We start from the raw sequence: 6000 nt of genomic DNA, 5'->3' as shown, positions 1-6000 counted from the left end.
TTATCCTTCTTTTGGTTAAGGAAAACAAACCGAGCTCCTCAAGTCTCCTTTCATACGACAGGCTTTCCATTCCTCGGATCATTCTAGTGGCCCTTCTTTGTACCCGTTCCAGTTTGAATTCATCCTTCTTAAACATGGGAGACCAAAACTGCACACAATACTCCAAATGAGGTCTCACCAACGCCTTATATAACGGGACTAGCACCTCCTTATCCCTACTAGAAATACCTCGCCTAATGCATCCCAAGACTGCATTAGCTTTTTTAACGGCCACATCACATTGCCTACTCATAGTCATCCTACAATCAACCAGGACTCCTAGGTCCTTCTCCTCCTCCATTACTTCCAACTGGTGCATCCCTAGCTTATAGCTAAAATTCTTGTTAGTCATCCCTAAATGCATAACCTTACACTTCTCACTATTGAATTTCATCCTGTTACTAATACTCCAGTTTACAAGGTCATCCAAATCTCCCTGTAGGATATCCCGATCCTTTTCCGAATTGGCAATACCTCCCAACTTGGTGTCATCTGCAAACTTTATCAGCCCACTCCTACTCTTGGTTCCCAGGTCAGCAATAAATAGATTGAATAAAATCGGACCCAAAACCGAACCTTGAGGAACTCCACTGGTAACCCCCCTCCAACCCGACAGTTCCCCCTTCAATACTACCCTCTGCAGTCTCCCCTTTAACCAGCTCCTTATCCACTTCTGGATTTTCGTTTCGATCCCCATCTTTTCCAATTTAACCAGTAATTCCTCATGCGGTACCGTATCAAACGCCTTACTGAAATCCAGATATATTATATCCACCGCATTTCCCTTGTCTAAAAAATCTGTTACTTTCTCAAAGAAGGAGATCAGGTTGGTTTGGCACGATCTACCTTTCGTAAATCCATGCTGTAATCTATCCCAGTTGCCATCGGCCTCATGCTCCGTAACCACTCTCTCTTTTAAAATTTTTTCCATGATTTTGCATACTACAGATGTTAAACTAACAGGCCTGTAGTTACCCGGGTCACTTTTTTTCCCCTTCTTGAATATAGGAACTACATTAGCTAATCTCCAGTCAAACGGTACAATCCCCGAATTTAGAGATTTATTAAAAATCATCGCTAACGGGCTAGCAATATCACTCGCCAATTCCCTTAATATTCTAGGATGAAGATTATCCGGGCCCCCCGATTTACTTCCGTTAAGCTGTTCAAGTTTGGCTTCCACCTCAGATACCGTAATGTCTACCCCCATATCTGCATTCCCATCGGTCCTTCTATCACTATTCCTTAGCCCTTCATTAGCCTCATTAAAGACCGAGGCAAAATATTGGTTCAGATATTGTGCCATTCCAAGATTATCCTTAATCTCCACTCCGTTTAAAGTTTTAAGCGGTCCCACTTCTTCTTTCTTGATTTTCTTCCTATTTATATGGCTAAAAAACCTTTTGCTCTTCGCTAGGTCCATCTCCACCCGTCGCTTTGCCTTTCTCACTGCTTCCCTACACCCTCTGACCTCAATAAGGTAGGTTTCTTTGCTGATCCCTCCCATTTTCCACTCCTGGTACGCTTTCTGTTTTTTCTTAATGACCCCTCTAAGACGCTTGCTCATCCAGCTCGGTCTAAAACTGCTACCTACGAGCCGTTTTCCCTTTCTCGGGATACATGCCTCTGACAACTCCTGCAACTTCAACCTGAAGTAACCCCAGGCGTCATCTGCCTTTAGATCCCTAAATATGTTAGTCCAGTCCACTTCCCTAACTAGTCGCCTCAATTTAGTAAAGTTAGCCCTTTTGAAATCGTAAACCCTAGTCTCAGATGCAATATTGATTATCCTCTCATTTATTTTGAAATGAATTAGCTCATGATCACTCGAGCCAAGGTTGTCCCCTACAACTATTTCCTCAACAAGGTCCTCGTTACTCACCAAAATCAGATCTAAAATGGCATCCCCCCTCGTCGGTTCAGCAACCACTTGATGAAGGAATTCATCAGCTATCACGTCTAGGAAAAGCTGAGCCCTATTATTATTACTAGCATTTGTTTCCCAATCTATATCCGGGAAGTTAAAGTCCCCCATGATCAAGCAGTTCCTATTAGTATTTACCTCCTTAAAAACATTAAAGAGCTCTCTATCCGTCTCCAAGCTAGATCCCGGCGGTCTATAGCACACCCCAATCACTATCCCGGGTGAGGCTGGTAGTTTTCTTCCCCAATGTGACCATTGCCCAGACAGACTCCGTATTATCCATTGCATTGCTAGTTATTTCATTACATTTCACCTCATTATTGATATACAATGCTTCTCCCCCACCTTTACCTTTGCATCGGTCTTTCGTAAACAGCACATACCCTTCCATACCTGTACTCCAGTCATGGCTACCGTTCCACCATGTTTCGGTTATTCCTACGATATCTGGTTTCAATTCTCGGACCAGGAGCTCCAGTTCCTCCATTTTATTACCTAAGCTTCTCGCATTGGTGAACAAACATCCTAATTTTTGCTGTTGGGCTCCTCTCACTCTTTTCACCCAACTCGGTAGGGACACTGTACTACCAGTATGACCTGTAGATCTAGTATCCTTCCCCCCCTCTTCCTTATACCTAACCGTCCCCCTCTGGCTATATCTGTTGTTATCTTGTTGTTCTCACTCCCAATGTATAAATTTGGCGTGGAGAGCACCAGGACCTCTCCCAACCGTCTCCCCCAAATACACGCTCCTTTGTTTAAGACCTGCTTGACCAGTCCTCCCTAATTGGGGCTGGTTTTGAACATATGCCACCAACATCACTCAGGGGGAATTAATAACTTTACAGATAATGTTGCTGCACACATTTCACCATGATACTATTGACCAGTGAGTTGTTAGTTTTCAAATGATAGCTCACAAGGCATATTTTGCACAAAGATTATTACAGTCATGTGTAGGGGTGAAGACAGGGTGCATTCCGTCACATCCATTTGATTGTTACCCAGTCTTTCTATTGGAAAACCCAGTTGCTCTGTGTTCTGTTGATGATGGTATTGCCATAGATATTTTGTCATTTCAGGAGGCAAAGAGACTTCTCTGGAGGATGCCCCTGATAACCTGGTGAGTGAGAGAGGCAGGCATTGTTGCTGTTTTTCACTATGGAGTAGTCAGCCTTGTTTGGGATGCCAAGTCTCAAATGATCAGACCCAGGGCCAGTCATCCTGGAGTAGGCCTGGTGATGGAGAAAGCAGTTTTGAGGTCTAGGGGCTGTAACAGGGCACTGCTGGAGGGAAGCTCACACTGTTGGGAGTTTAATCTGTCACTGGCAGGACCTTGCTGTGCAGACTCGGGGCACCAATATGAGAGAGCTCTCACTGGCCCTGCTGCCAGGGTGCTGGAATCCAAGCAATATGCTTGCAGCTTGCAGTGCTACTGAGGCAGCCTCTTCACTAGCATGTGTGATTGGGAGGTGAGGAGGGAAGGAAAGGGTTCCAAGGAGGGCACTTTCTCCCCAGCGAAGGGCTGTTGTGAACCAGCGTGGCCCTGTGTCTTTTCAGGCGAACGATGTCAAGATGATCCTGTGGAAACTGGTGGCCACAGACCAGCTCCAGAACCAGGGATTCACCAAATCAGAGCAGCCCCGACAGAAACCCAACAAGCGAGGTGAGCACTTAGCTCTTGGGGAGCCACAGAGCCAACCTGAGTCTCCAGGAGGGGAAGTGGCACTTTGCTGAGTGCGGTTCCTTGTTCTGAGGGGCCAGATGTCTGGTCTGTCAGGGTGGGATGCTTGTCACCTGCTGCAGGAATCAAGCAGAGTGTTAGTTTTGCCGACTCTGGGAGCGAGTTGGAAGGCCAGTGGTAGGAGCTGAAGGCGCTTTCCCCACTCATGTCGCGAAAAGGAATTGTAGGGGTAAGTGCAATTCAGGGAGAGTGGGGACTTGAAACTTCAGCTCCCCAAGTTCCTCCCATTCCTTTGAGGAGAATAGAAACGCTAGATCCCCTTGCTCTGGCTGCTTGTGAAACCTGCCTGAAGTGACTGCTCAAAGGACTGACAACAGTCAGTTACTCCATGGACATCTCAATAAAAGTGTCAAAGGACTCGACTGGCCATATTGAGTAGCAGTGACTTGGTGTGTGGGGCAGTTGGCTCCCTCCTGTGCCAGCAAAACCACTGCATCCCAGAAAGGATTCATTCCAGGGGGTAGGCAGGAGGTGATCCCAGGGTAATTCCTCAGCTCCCACAAGTTTCTGTAGATGAACCCAGCTGGGTTCACTAGCTGCTATAGCTATACCCACTCTGTAGGTGTCACAGCCTGGACTTGGGGCTGCACTGCCTGTTTGCAGGCCCCTGGGTGAAAGGAAGACAGTAGGTATCTTGCACTACAGCAAACCTGACAAACGCCCTGCACCAGGCCTGGCTCCTGGAGTGAATCTGGCCCAGTATGTTCTGGGAATGTTTTACTTGATGACTAAAGATAGAATATTGCCTATGGTCATTTCACTGTCAGCATAATGTGAACAGCTGGCTGAGCACCGGCGCCAAGTCTCCTCCAAAATGATCCTGATAAACTGGAGAACTGGTCTGAAATCAACAATTCAATAAAGACAAGTGCAAAGTTCTTCACTTAGGAAGGACAAATCAAACACACAACTACAAAACGGGGAATAGTTGGCAGTACTGCTGGAAAGAATCTGGGGGTAAGAGTGGATCACAAATGAAATGAGAGCCAACAATGTGATACTGTTGCAAAAAAGACTATCATCATTCTGGGGCATATTAACAGGACTTTCATATCTAAGACATGGGAGTGAATTGTCCTGCTCTACTCAGCACTGGAGAGGCCTGAGCTGGAGTACTGTGCCAAGTTCTGGGCAGCACACTTTAGGAAAGATGTGGACAAATTGGAGAGAGAGCCCAGAGGGGAGCAATAAAAATGATCAAAGGTTTAGAAAACCTGACCTGTGAGGAAAAGTTACAAAACTGGATGTGTTTAGTCTGGGGAAAAGAAGACTAAGGGAAGGTCTGATCAATCTTCAAATATATTCAGGGCTGTTCTAAAGGGGACAGGGATCAATTGTTCTCTACGTCAGCTGAGGGTGGGACAGAAGATAATCAGCTTAAGCTGCAGCAAGGGAAATTTAGGGCTAGGTATTAAGAAAAGCTTTCTGGCTATGAGGATAGCTAAGCTTTGGAACAGGTGACCTGGGGAGGTGTGGGATCCCCATCACTGAAGGTTTGTAAGAAGAGGTTGGACAAACCCCTATCAGGGATGGTCTGGGTATTCCTGGTCCTGCCTTAGTGCAGGAGCTTGACTACAGGACCTCTCAAGCTCTGTGGTTCTGTAAGGTGTACTTATGCCATTGTATGCCCAGTGCAGTGAATGAAGTTACACTGGTGCAAAGCCAATTTAACAGAGGTGAGAGCAGGGCCGGCTCCAGACCCCAGCGCGCCAAGCACGCGCTTGGGGCGGCATGCCGCGGGGGGCGCTCTGCCTGTCGCCGGGAGGGCGGCAGGCAGCTCCGGTGGACCTCCCGCAGGCATGCCTGTGGAGGGTCCGCTGGTCCCGCGGCTCGGGTGGACCTCCCGCAGGCGTGCCTGCGGATGCTCCACCGGAGCCGCGAGACCAGCAGACCCTCCGCAGGCATGTCTGCAGGAGGTCCACCAGATCCGCGGGACCGGCGACCGCCAGAGCGCCCCCTGCGGCGTGCCGCTGTGCTTGGGGCGGCGAAATTGCTAGAGCCGCCCCTGGGTGAGAGTGAATCAGGACCTGGGTCTCTTCAGAGATCTGTCTCCATCTCTGGGACAGCAAAATAGTCTATCCTGTGTGAACTCTCAATTTGACAGCCTAGGATCCAAACAGAGAAATTTTCAGGAGCCCTTCTCAAAAATGGAGACTTCTTAGCTGTTACACTGAAACCATTAATTTCCCACCATAAAGTTTCACCTGTATGGTGAATTAAAGGGTTAGGGAGGTCCATTGCTCCATCAGTCTGCTCAATTTAACACCTTCAGGTGCTTTATCTGACATTTCCA

This window comes from Mauremys mutica, chromosome 9 (genome assembly GCF_020497125.1).
Source record: "Mauremys mutica isolate MM-2020 ecotype Southern chromosome 9, ASM2049712v1, whole genome shotgun sequence".
NCBI lineage: Eukaryota > Metazoa > Chordata > Testudines > Geoemydidae > Mauremys > Mauremys mutica.
This window is presented reverse-complemented; position numbering follows the sequence as displayed.